General features: G+C 43.8%; 14 non-coding genes across 14 annotated transcripts in view; all 14 read right to left on the bottom strand.

Moving 5' to 3' along the window:
* Window positions 1-38, bottom strand: part of trnat-ugu (transfer RNA threonine (anticodon UGU)) — a 72-nt gene extending 34 nt beyond the window's left edge. The window contains exon 1 of the tRNA in view: window positions 1-38. This exon is cut by the window's left edge and continues 34 nt beyond it. This is a non-coding gene — a tRNA (tRNA-Thr).
* Window positions 39-560: 522 nt separating this feature from the next.
* Window positions 561-632, bottom strand: trnat-ugu (transfer RNA threonine (anticodon UGU)). Its single transcript has one exon. It is a non-coding gene; the product is annotated as a tRNA-Thr (tRNA).
* A 233-nt stretch (window positions 633-865) lies between these two features.
* On the bottom strand, window positions 866-937 carry trnaa-ugc (transfer RNA alanine (anticodon UGC)). Its single transcript has one exon. It is a non-coding gene; the product is annotated as a tRNA-Ala (tRNA).
* A 182-nt stretch (window positions 938-1,119) lies between these two features.
* trnat-cgu (transfer RNA threonine (anticodon CGU)) lies at window positions 1,120-1,191 on the bottom strand. Its single transcript has one exon. It is a non-coding gene; the product is annotated as a tRNA-Thr (tRNA).
* Window positions 1,192-1,713: 522 nt separating this feature from the next.
* trnat-ugu (transfer RNA threonine (anticodon UGU)) lies at window positions 1,714-1,785 on the bottom strand. The gene has a single exon. It is a non-coding gene; the product is annotated as a tRNA-Thr (tRNA).
* Window positions 1,786-2,413: 628 nt separating this feature from the next.
* trnaa-ugc (transfer RNA alanine (anticodon UGC)) lies at window positions 2,414-2,485 on the bottom strand. The gene has a single exon. It is a non-coding gene; the product is annotated as a tRNA-Ala (tRNA).
* Window positions 2,486-3,566: 1,081 nt separating this feature from the next.
* trnaa-cgc (transfer RNA alanine (anticodon CGC)) lies at window positions 3,567-3,638 on the bottom strand. Its single transcript has one exon. It is a non-coding gene; the product is annotated as a tRNA-Ala (tRNA).
* Window positions 3,639-5,873: 2,235 nt separating this feature from the next.
* On the bottom strand, window positions 5,874-5,945 carry trnaa-ugc (transfer RNA alanine (anticodon UGC)). The gene has a single exon. It is a non-coding gene; the product is annotated as a tRNA-Ala (tRNA).
* A 182-nt stretch (window positions 5,946-6,127) lies between these two features.
* On the bottom strand, window positions 6,128-6,199 carry trnat-ugu (transfer RNA threonine (anticodon UGU)). The gene has a single exon. It is a non-coding gene; the product is annotated as a tRNA-Thr (tRNA).
* Window positions 6,200-7,026: 827 nt separating this feature from the next.
* On the bottom strand, window positions 7,027-7,098 carry trnaa-cgc (transfer RNA alanine (anticodon CGC)). Its single transcript has one exon. It is a non-coding gene; the product is annotated as a tRNA-Ala (tRNA).
* A 2,235-nt stretch (window positions 7,099-9,333) lies between these two features.
* trnaa-ugc (transfer RNA alanine (anticodon UGC)) lies at window positions 9,334-9,405 on the bottom strand. The gene has a single exon. It is a non-coding gene; the product is annotated as a tRNA-Ala (tRNA).
* A 182-nt stretch (window positions 9,406-9,587) lies between these two features.
* Window positions 9,588-9,659, bottom strand: trnat-ugu (transfer RNA threonine (anticodon UGU)). The gene has a single exon. It is a non-coding gene; the product is annotated as a tRNA-Thr (tRNA).
* A 1,469-nt stretch (window positions 9,660-11,128) lies between these two features.
* trnaa-ugc (transfer RNA alanine (anticodon UGC)) lies at window positions 11,129-11,200 on the bottom strand. The gene has a single exon. It is a non-coding gene; the product is annotated as a tRNA-Ala (tRNA).
* Window positions 11,201-12,477: 1,277 nt separating this feature from the next.
* The window catches only part of trnat-ugu (transfer RNA threonine (anticodon UGU)), a 72-nt gene continuing 49 nt past the window's right edge, over window positions 12,478-12,500 (bottom strand). The window contains exon 1 of the tRNA in view: window positions 12,478-12,500. This exon is cut by the window's right edge and continues 49 nt beyond it. This is a non-coding gene — a tRNA (tRNA-Thr).

Genomic DNA, 12,500 nt, shown 5'->3' with positions numbered 1-12,500 from the left:
TTTACAAGACCGACGCCTTACCACTTGGCCACCATGCTAGCTCATCAACTGTGCTAGTCCCATGACTCTATGCCTCAACCGGTCTCCTGACAATTCTTGGCTGACTCAGTGAATAAAATTCTTGCTAAATGCTCAGTTTGAACTTTTAGCAAACGTTGGTGTGACCTCTGCTTCAGTACAAGAATGTGCATGTACTCCCATCCTGGGCACCTTGCAACACATGCGGCATAATTTGTCTAGAACTAAATGTCTGGTTTGTGTTTCTCTGAAGTTGCAAAGAAATACTCTAATAGGTCAGACAATGAAGAAAAATTCCTGATCCTCGTAGTCTGAAGTTGCAAAAACCTGCCCAGCAGGTTATAACATGGAGATGCAGGGGATTGAACCCTGGGCCTCTTACATGCAAAGCATGCGCTCTACCACTGAGCTACATCCCCTTTGCCAATCTTCTGTTTAAGGAACCCAAGAGCATGAGAAAAAATTAAGACATTCAGCAAAGATGGGGAGGATTTGATTGACATGTAATAAAAGCTCCCATTAAGCTTCTTTTTGCTTGGAAAAGGCACGAACGGGGATCGAACCCGTGATCTTCGGTTTACAAGACCGACGCCTTGCCACTTGGCCATCGCGCCCACAGCCTTTGTTTTGAATTGGCGTGGAAGCACTGGACAAATGTACCTGTAAAAGCAACAGGAGTTAATTACCTGAGCATAACAGTAAATATTCTTCTGATACTGTCTCAGAACATGCAAATCAAGCAAGTTCCTCCAGCTGCAAATGCCTTTTATTGAACAGTTTTTGTTGTGGTTTTGATTCACTTCAGCATGCTTCCAATAATGAGCTTCAGTCTAAAAGACAAATTCAGTGGAGATGCTGGGGATTGAACCCAGGACCTCATACATGCAAAGCAAGCGCTCTACCACTGAGCTACATCCCCAACTTGCTGTAGGTTGTTGACAATGTGCCCATGGGACAAGCCAAAGCTTTAAACGTACAGTGAGGGCAGAGTTAAAATCCTGCATACTCAGCATTTTAACATAGTAAGCTGGAACATCATATATGATGGGGCATGCAAAAGCTACCAGCAAAGTGACATTGGGCAGAATCTTCCAAGAAAGAAGGCACGGACTGGGGTCGAACCCATGGTCTTCGGTTTACGAGACCGACGCCTTACCACTTGGCCACCATGCCAGCTCATCAACTGTGCTAGTCCCATGACTCTATGCCTCAACCGGTCTCCTGACAATTCTTGGCTGACTCAATGAATAAAATTCTTGCTAATTGCTCAGTTTGAACTTTTAGCAAACGTTGGTGTGACCTCTGCTTCACTACAAGAATGTGCATGTACTCCCATCCTGGGCACCGTGCAACACATGCGGCAGAATTTTTCTAGAACTAAATGTCTGGTTTTTTGTTTCTCTGAAGTTGCAAAGAAATACTCTAATAGGTCAGACAATGACGAAAAATTCCTGATCCTCGTAGTCTGAAGTTGCAAAAACCTGCCCAACAGGTTATAACATGGAGATGCAGGAGATTGAACCCTGGACCTCATACATGCAAAGCATGCGCTTTACCACTGAGATACATCCCCTCTGCAAATCTTCTATTTAAGGAACCCAAGAGCATGAGTAAAAGCAAGACATTCAGCAAAGATGGGGAGGATTTGATTGACATGTAATAAAAACTCCCATTAAGCTTCTTTTTGCTTGGAAAAGGCACGAACGGGGATTGAACCCGTGATCTTCGGTTTACAAGACCGACGCCTTGCCACTTGGCCATCGCGCCCACAGCCTTCGTTTTGAATTGGCGTGGAAGCACTGGACAAATGTACCTGTAAAAGCAACAGGAGTTAATTACCTGAGCATAACTGTAAACATTCTTCTGATACTGTCTCAGAACATGCAAATCAAGCAAGTTCCTCCAGCTGCAAATGCCTTTTTATTGAACAGTTTTTGTTGTGGTTTTGATTCACTTCAGCATGCTTCCAATAATGAGCTTCAGTCTGAAAGACAAATTCAGTGGAGACGGTGGGGATTGAACCCAGGACCTCATACATGCAAAGCATGCCCTCTACCACTGAGCTACATCCCCTCTGCCAATCTTCTGTTTGAGGAACCCAAGAGCATAAGTAAAAGTAAGACATACAGCAAAGATGGGGAGGATTTGATTAACATGTAATAAAAGCTTCCATTAAGCTTCTTTTTGCTTGGAAAAGGCACGAACGGGGATCGAACCCGTGATCTTCGGTTACCTGAGCATAACAGTAAACATTCTTCTGATACTGTCTCAGAACATGCAAATCAAGCAAGTTCCTCCAGCTGCAAATGCCTTTTTAATGAACATTTTTTGTTGTGGTTTTGATTCACTTCAGCATGCTTCCAATAATGAGCTTCAGTCTAAAAGACAAATTCAGTGGAGATGCTGGGGATTGAACCCAGGACCTCATACATGCAAAGCATGCGCTCTACCACTGAGCCACACCCCCAACTTGATGTGGGTTGTTGACAATGTGCCCATGGGACAAGCCAAAGCTTCAAACTTACAGTGAGGGCAGAGTTAAAATCCTGCATAGTCAGCATTTTAACATAGTAAGCTGGAACATCACATATGATGGGGCATGTAAAAGCTACCAGCAAAGTGACATTGGGCAGAATCTTCCAAGAAAGAAGGCACAGACTGGGGTCGAACCCATGATCTTCTGTTTACGAGACCAACGCCTTACCACTTGGCCAACATGCCAGCTCGTAAACTGTGCTAGTCCCATGACTATATGCCTCATCCGGTCTCCTGACAATTCTTGGCTGACTCAATGAATAAAATTCTTGCTAAATGCTCAGTTTGAACTTTTAGCAAACGTTGGTGTGACCTCTGCTTCAGTACAAGAATGTGCATGTACTCCCATCCTGGGCACCTTGCAACACATGCGGCATAATTTGTCTAGAACTAAATGTCTGGTTTGTGTTTCTCTGAAGTTGCAAAGAAATACTCTAATAGGTCAGACAATGAAGAAAAATTCCTGATCCTCGTAGTCTAAAGTTGCAAAAACCTGCCCAGCAGGTTATAACATGGAGATGCAGAGGATTGAACCCTGGACCTCATACATGCAAAGCAAGCACTCTACCACTGAGCTACATCCCCTTTGCCAATCTTCTGTTTGAGGAACCCAAGAGCATGAGAAAAAATAAGACATTCAGCAAAGATGGGGAGGATTTGATTGACATGTAATAAAAGCTCCCATTAAGCTTCTTTTTGCTTGGAAAAGGCACGAACGGGGATCGAACCTGTGATCTTTGGTTTACAAGACAGACGCCTTGCCACTTGGCCATCGCTCCCACAGCCTTGGTTTTGAATTGGCGTGGAAGCACTGGACAAATGTACCTGCAAAAGCAACAGTAGTTAATTACCTGAGCATAACAGTAAACATTCTTCTGATACTGTCTCAGAACATGCAAATCAAGCAAGTTCCTCCAGCTGCAAATGCCTTTTTAATGAACATTTTTTGTTGTGGTTTTGATTCACTTCAGCATGCTTCGAATAATGAGCTTCAGTCTAAAAGACAAAATCAGTGGAGATGCTGGGGATTGAACCCAGGACCTCATACATGCGAAGCATGCGCTCTACCACTGAGCTACATCCCCAACTTGCTGTAGGTTGTTGACAATGTGCCCATGGGACAAGCCAAAGCTTTAAACTTACAGTGAGGGCAGAGTTAAAATCCTGCATAGTCAGCATTTTAACATAGTAAGCTGGAACATCACATATGATGGGGCATGCAAAAGCTACCAGCAAAGTGACATTGGGCAGAATCTTCCAAGTAAGAAGGCACGGACTGGGGTCGAACCCATGATCTTCTGTTTACGAGACCAACGCCTTACCACTTGGCCAACATGCCAGCTCATAAACTGTGCTAGTCTCATGACTCTATGCCTCATCCGGTCTCCTGACAATTCTTGGCTGACTCAATGAATAAAATTCTTGCTAAATGCTCAGTTTGAACTTTTAGCAAACGTTGGTGTGACCTCTGCTTCAGTACAAGAATGTGCATGTACTCCCATCCTGGGCACCTTGCAACACATGCGGCAGAATTTGTCTAGAACTAAATGTCTGGTTTGTGTTTCTCTGAAGTTGCAAACAAATACTCTAATAGGTCAGACAATGAAGAAAAATTCCTGATCCACGTAGTCTGAAGTTACAAAAACCTGCCCAGCAGGTTATAACATGGAGATGCAGGGGATTGAACCCTGGACCTCATACATGCAAAGCATGCGTTCTACCACTGAGCTATATCCCCTCTGCCAATCTTCTGTTTGAGGAACCTAAGAGCATGAGAAAAAAATAAGACATTCAGCAAAGATGGGGAGGATTTGATTGACATGTAATAAAAGCTCCCATTAAGCTTCTTTTTGCTTGGAAAGGGCACGAACGGGGATCAAACCTGTGATCTTCGGTTTACAAGACAGACGCCTTGCCACTTGGCCATCACACCCACAGCTTTGGTTTTGAATTGGCGTGGAAGCACTGGACAAATGTACCTGTAAAAGCAACAGGAGTTAATTACCTGAGCATAACAGTAAACATTCTTCTGATACTGTCTCAGAACATGCAAATCAAGCAAGTTCCTCCAGCTGCAAATGCCTTTTTAATGAACAGTTTTTGTTGTGGTTTTGATTCACTTCAGCATGCTTCCAATAATGAGCTTCAGTCTAAAAGACAAATTCAGTGGAGATGCTGAGGATTGAACCCAGGATCTCATACATGCGAAGCATGCGCTCGACCACTTAGCTACATCCACAACTTGCAGTAGGTTGTTGACAATGTGCCCATGGGACAAGCCAAAGCTTTAAACTTACAGTGAGGGCAGAGTTAAAATCCTGCATAGTCAGCATTTTAACATAGTAAGCTGGAACATCACATATGATGGGGCATGCAAAAGCTACCAGCAAAGTGACATTGGGCAGAATCTTCCAAGAAAGAAGGCACGGACTGAGGTCGAACCCACGATCTTCTGTTTACGAGACCAACGCCTTACCACTTGGCCAACATGCCAGCTCATGAACTGTGCTAGTCCCATGACTCTATGCCTCATCCGGTCTCCTGACAATTCTTGGCTGACTCAATGAATAAAATTCTTGCTAAATGCTCAGTTTGAACTTTTAGCAAACGTTGGTGTGACCTCTGCTTCAGTACAAGAATGTGCATGTACTCTCATCCTGGGCACCTTGCAACACATGCGGCAGAATTTGTCTAGAACTAAATGTCTGGTTTGTGTTTCTCTGAAGTTGCAAAGAAATACTCTAATAGGTCAGAAAATGAAGAAAAATTCCTGATCCTCGTAGTCTGAAGTTGCAAAAACCTGCCCAGCAGGTTATAACATGGAGATGCAGGGGATTGAACCCTGGACCTCTTACATGCAAAGCATGCGCTTTACCACTGAGATACATCCCCTCTGCAAATCTTCTATTTAAGGAACCCAAGAGCATGAGTAAAAGCAAGACATTCAGCAAAGATGGGGAGGATTTGATTGACATGTAATAAAAACTCCCATTAAGCTTCTTTTTGCTTGGAAAAGGCACGAACGGGGATCGAACCTGTGACCTTTGGTTTACAAGACAGACGCCTTGCCACTTGGCCATCGCGCCCACAGCTTTGGTTTTGAATTGGCGTGGAAGCACTGGACAAATGTACCTGTAAAAGCAACAGTAGTTAATTACCTGAGCATAACAGTAAACATTCTTCTGATACTGTCTCAGAACATGCAAATCAAGCAAGTTCCTCCAGCTGCACATGCCTTTTTAATGAACAGTTTTTGTTGTGGTTTTGATTCACTTCAGCATGCTTCCAATAATGAGCTTCAGTCTAAAAGACAAAATCAGTGGAGATGCTGGGGATTGAACCCAGGACCTCATACATGCAAAGCATGCGCTCTACCACTGAGCCACACCCCCAACTTGATGTGGGTTGTTGACAATGTGCCCATGGGACAAGCCAAAGCTTCAAACTTACAGTGAGGGCAGAGTTAAAATCCTGCATAGTCAGCATTTTAACATAGTAAGCTGGAAAATCATATATGATGGGGCATGCAAAAGCTACCAGCAAAGTGACATTGGGCAGAATCTTCCAAGAAAGAAGGCACGGACAGGGGTCGAACCCATGATCTTCGGTTTACAAGACCGACGCCTTACCACTTGGCCACCATGCCAGCTCATCAACTGTGCTAGTCCCATGACTCTATGCCTCAACCGGTCTCCTGACAATTCTTGGCTGACTCAGTGAATAAAATTCTTGCTAAATGCTCAGTTTGAACTTTTAGCAAACGTTGGTGTGACCTCTGCTTCAGTACAAGAATGTGCATGTACTCCCATCCTGGGCACCTTGCAACACATGCGGCAGAATTTGTCTAGAACTAAATGTCTGGTTTGTGTTTCTCTGAAGTTGCAAAGAAATACTCTAATAGGTCAGACAATGAAGAAAAATTCCTGATCCTCGTAGTCTGAAGTTGCAAAAACCTACCCAGCAGGTTATAACATGGAGATGCAGGGGATTGAACCCTGGACCTCATACATGCAAAGCAAGCACTCTACCACTGAGCTACATCCCCTTTGCCAATCTTCTGTTTGAGGAACCCAAGAGCATGAGAAAAAATAAGACATTCAGCAAAGATGGGGAGGATTTGATTGACATGTAATAAAAGCTCCCATTAAGCTTCTTTTTGCTTGGAAAAGGCACGAACGGGGATCGAACTTGTGACCTTTGGTTTACAAGACAGACGCCTTGCCACTTGGCCATCGCTCCCACAGCCTTGGTTTTGAATTGGCGTGGAAGCACTGGACAAATGTACCTGCAAAAGCAACAGTAGTTAATTACCTGAGCATAACAGTAAACATTCTTCTGATACTGTCTCAGAACATGCAAATCAAGCAAGTTCCTCCAGCTGCAAATGCCTTTTTAATGAACATTTTTTGTTGTGGTTTTGATTCACTTCAGCATGCTTCGAATAATGAGCTTCAGTCTAAAAGACAAAATCAGTGGAGATGCTGGGGATTGAACCCAGGACCTCATACATGCGAAGCATGCGCTCTACCACTGAGCTACATCCCCAACTTGCTGTAGGTTGTTGACAATGTGCCCATGGGACAAGCCAAAGCTTTAAACTTACAGTGAGGGCAGAGTTAAAATCCTGCATAGTCAGCATTTTAACATAGTAAGCTGGAACATCACATATGATGGGGCATGCAAAAGCTACCAGCAAAGTGACATTGGGCAGAATCTTCCAAGTAAGAAGGCACGGACTGGGGTCGAACCCATGATCTTCTGTTTACGAGACCAACGCCTTACCACTTGGCCAACATGCCAGCTCATAAACTGTGCTAGTCTCATGACTCTATGCCTCATCCGGTCTCCTGACAATTCTTGGCTGACTCAATGAATAAAATTCTTGCTAAATGCTCAGTTTGAACTTTTAGCAAACGTTGGTGTGACCTCTGCTTCAGTACAAGAATGTGCATGTACTCCCATCCTGGGCACCTTGCAACACATGCGGCAGAATTTGTCTAGAACTAAATGTCTGGTTTGTGTTTCTCTGAAGTTGCAAACAAATACTCTAATAGGTCAGACAATGAAGAAAAATTCCTGATCCACGTAGTCTGAAGTTACAAAAACCTGCCCAGCAGGTTATAACATGGAGATGCAGGGGATTGAACCCTGGACCTCATACATGCAAAGCATGCGTTCTACCACTGAGCTATATCCCCTCTGCCAATCTTCTGTTTGAGGAACCTAAGAGCATGAGAAAAAAATAAGACATTCAGCAAAGATGGGGAGGATTTGATTGACATGTAATAAAAGCTCCCATTAAGCTTCTTTTTGCTTGGAAAGGGCACGAACGGGGATCAAACCTGTGATCTTCGGTTTACAAGACAGACGCCTTGCCACTTGGCCATCACACCCACAGCTTTGGTTTTGAATTGGCGTGGAAGCACTGGACAAATGTACCTGTAAAAGCAACAGGAGTTAATTACCTGAGCATAACAGTAAACATTCTTCTGATACTGTCTCAGAACATGCAAATCAAGCAAGTTCCTCCAGCTGCAAATGCCTTTTTAATGAACAGTTTTTGTTGTGGTTTTGATTCACTTCAGCATGCTTCCAATAATGAGCTTCAGTCTAAAAGACAAATTCAGTGGAGATGCTGAGGATTGAACCCAGGATCTCATACATGCGAAGCATGCGCTCGACCACTTAGCTACATCCACAACTTGCAGTAGGTTGTTGACAATGTGCCCATGGGACAAGCCAAAGCTTTAAACTTACAGTGAGGGCAGAGTTAAAATCCTGCATAGTCAGCATTTTAACATAGTAAGCTGGAACATCACATATGATGGGGCATGCAAAAGCTACCAGCAAAGTGACATTGGGCAGAATCTTCCAAGAAAGAAGGCACGGACTGAGGTCGAACCCACGATCTTCTGTTTACGAGACCAACGCCTTACCACTTGGCCAACATGCCAGCTCATGAACTGTGCTAGTCCCATGACTCTATGCCTCATCCGGTCTCCTGACAATTCTTGGCTGACTCAATGAATAAAATTCTTGCTAAATGCTCAGTTTGAACTTTTAGCAAACGTTGGTGTGACCTCTGCTTCAGTACAAGAATGTGCATGTACTCTCATCCTGGGCACCTTGCAACACATGCGGCAGAATTTGTCTAGAACTAAATGTCTGGTTTGTGTTTCTCTGAAGTTGCAAAGAAATACTCTAATAGGTCAGAAAATGAAGAAAAATTCCTGATCCTCGTAGTCTGAAGTTGCAAAAACCTGCCCAGCAGGTTATAACATGGAGATGCAGGGGATTGAACCCTGGACCTCTTACATGCAAAGCATGCGCTTTACCACTGAGATACATCCCCTCTGCAAATCTTCTATTTAAGGAACCCAAGAGCATGAGTAAAAGCAAGACATTCAGCAAAGATGGGGAGGATTTGATTGACATGTAATAAAAACTCCCATTAAGCTTCTTTTTGCTTGGAAAAGGCACGAACGGGGATCGAACCTGTGACCTTTGGTTTACAAGACAGACGCCTTGCCACTTGGCCATCGCGCCCACAGCTTTGGTTTTGAATTGGCGTGGAAGCACTGGACAAATGTACCTGTAAAAGCAACAGTAGTTAATTACCTGAGCATAACAGTAAACATTCTTCTGATACTGTCTCGGAACATGCAAATCAAGCAAGTTCCTCCAGCTGCACATGCCTTTTTAATGAACAGTTTTTGTTGTGGTTTTGATTCACTTCAGCATGCTTCCAATAATGAGCTTCAGTCTAAAAGACAAAATCAGTGGAGATGCTGGGGATTGAACCCAGGACCTCATACATGCAAAGCATGCGCTCTACCACTGAGCCACACCCCCAACTTGATGTGGGTTGTTGACAATGTGCCCATGGGACAAGCCAAAGCTTCAAACTTACAGTGAGGGCAGAGTTAAAATCCTGCATAGTCAGCATTTTAACATAGTAAGCTGGAAAATCATATATGATGGGGCATGCAAAAGCTACCAGCAAAGTGACATTGGGCAGAATCTTCCAAGAAAGAAGGCACGGACAGGGGTCGAACCCATGATCTTCGGTTTACAAGACCGACGCCTTACCACTTGGCCACCATGCCAGCTCATCAACTGTGCTAGTCCCATGACTCTATGCCTCAACCGGTCTCCTGACAATTCTTGGCTGACTCAGTGAATAAAATTCTTGCTAAATGCTCAGTTTGAACTTTTAGCAAACGTTGGTGTGACCTCTGCTTCAGTACAAGAATGTGCATGTACTCCCATCCTGGGCACCTTGCAACACATGCGGCAGAATTTGTCTAGAACTAAATGTCTGGTTTGTGTTTCTCTGAAGTTGCAAAGAAATACTCTAATAGGTCAGACAATGAAGAAAAATTCCTGATCCTCGTAGTCTGAAGTTGCAAAAACCTACCCAGCAGGTTATAACATGGAGATGCAGGGGATTGAACCCTGGACCTCATACATGCAAAGCAAGCACTCTACCACTGAGCTACATCCCCTTTGCCAATCTTCTGTTTGAGGAACCCAAGAGCATGAGAAAAAATAAGACATTCAGCAAAGATGGGGAGGATTTGATTGACATGTAATAAAAGCTCCCATTAAGCTTCTTTTTGCTTGGAAAAGGCACGAAAGGGGATCGAACCTGTGACCTTTGGTTTACAAGACAGACGCCTTGCCACTTGGCCATCGCTCCCACAGCCTTGGTTTTGAATTGGCGTGGAAGCACTGGACAAATGTACCTGCAAAAGCAACAGTAGTTAATTACCTGAGCATAACAGTAAACATTCTTCTGATACTGTCTCAGAACATGCAAATCAAGCAAGTTCCTCCAGCTGCAAATGCCTTTTTAATGAACATTTTTTGTTGTGGTTTTGATTCACTTCAGCATGCTTCCAATAATGAGCTTCAGTCTAAAAGACAAAATCAGTGGAGATGCTGGGGATTGAACCCAGGACCTCATACATGCTCTACCACTGAGCTACATCCCCAACTTGCTGTAGGTTGTTGACAATGTGCCCATGGGACAAGCCAAAGCTTTAAACTTACAGTGAGGGCAGAGTTAAAATCCTGCATAGTCAGCATTTTAACATAGTAAGCTGGAACATCACATATGATGGGGCATGCAAAAGCTACCAGCAAAGTGACATTGGGCAGAATCTTCCAAGTAAGAAGGCACGGACTGGGGTCGAACCCATGATCTTCTGTTTACGAGACCAACGCCTTACCACTTGGCCAACATGCCAGCTCATAAACTGTGCTAGTCTCATGACTCTATGCCTCATCCGGTCTCCTGACAATTCTTGGCTGACTCAATGAATAAAATTCTTGCTAAATGCTCAGTTTGAACTTTTAGCAAACGTTGGTGTGACCTCTGCTTCAGTACAAGAATGTGCATGTACTCCCATCCTGGGCACCTTGCAACACATGCGGCAGAATTTGTCTAGAACTAAATGTCTGGTTTGTGTTTCTTTGAAGTTGCAAACAAATACTCTAATAGGTCAGACAATGAAGAAAAATTCCTGATCCACGTAGTCTGAAGTTACAAAAACCTGCCCAGCAGGTTATAACATGGAGATGCAGGGGATTGAACCCTGGACCTCATACATGCAAAGCATGCGCTCTACCACTGAGCTACATCCCCTCTGCCAATCTTCTGTTTGAGGAACCTAAGAGCATGAGAAAAAAATAAGACATTCAGCAAAGATGGGGAGGATTTGATTGACATGTAATAAAAGCTCCCATTAAGCTTCTTTTTGCTTGGAAAGGGCACGAACGGGGATCAAACCTGTGATCTTCGGTTTACAAAACAGACGCCTTGCCACTTGGCCATCACACCCACAGCTTTGGTTTTGAATTGGCGTGGAAGCACTGGACAAATGTACCTGTAAAAGCAACAGGAGTTAATTACCTGAGCATAACAGTAAACATTCTTCTGATACTGTCTCAGAACATGCAAATCAAGCAAGTTCCTCCAGCTGCAAATGCCTTTTTAATGAACAGTTTTTGTTGTGGTTTTGATTCACTTCAGCATGCTTCCAATAATGAGCTTCAGTCTAAAAGACAAATTCAGTGGAGATGCTGAGGATTGAACCCAGGATCTCATACATGCGAAGCATGCGCTCGACTACTTAGCTACATCCACAACTTGCAGTAGGTTGTTGACAATGTGCCCATGGGACAAGCCAAAGCTTTAAACTTACAGTGAGGGCAGAGTTAAAATCCTGCATAGTCAGCATTTTAACATAGTAAGCTGGAACATCACATATGATGGGGCATGCAAAAGCTACCAGCAAAGTGACATTGGGCAGAATCTTCCAAGAAAGAAGGCACGGACTGAGGTCGAACCCATGATCTTCTGTTTACGAGACCAACGCCTTACCACTTGGCCAACATGCCAGCTCATGAACTGTGCTAGTCCCATGACTCTATGCCTCATCCGGTCTCCTGACAATTCTTGGCTGACTCAATGAATAAAATTCTTGCTAAATGCTCAGTTTGAACTTTTAGCAAACGTTGGTGTGACCTCTGCTTCAGTACAAGAATGTGCATGTACTCTCATCCTGGGCACCTTGCAACACATGCGGCAGAATTTGTCTAGAACTAAATGTCTGGTTTGTGTTTCTCTGAAGTTGCAAAGAAATACTCTAATAGGTCAGACAATGAAGAAAAATTCCTGATCCTCGTAGTCTGAAGTTGCAAAAACCTGCCCAGCAGGTTATAACATGGAGATGCAGGGGATTGAACCCTGGACCTCTTACATGCAAAGCATGCGCTCTACCACTGAGCTACATCCCCTTTGCCAATCTTCTGTTTAAGGAACCCAAGAGCATGAGAAAAAAATAAGACATTCAGCAAAGATGGGGAGGATTTGATTGACATGTAATAAAAGCTCCCATTAAGCTTCTTTTTGCTTGGAAAAGGCACGAACGGGGATCGAACCC

This window comes from Salminus brasiliensis, chromosome 6 (assembly GCF_030463535.1).
Source record: "Salminus brasiliensis chromosome 6, fSalBra1.hap2, whole genome shotgun sequence".
Classification (NCBI taxonomy): Eukaryota; Metazoa; Chordata; class Actinopteri; order Characiformes; family Bryconidae; genus Salminus; species Salminus brasiliensis.
This window is presented reverse-complemented; position numbering and strand designations above follow the sequence as displayed.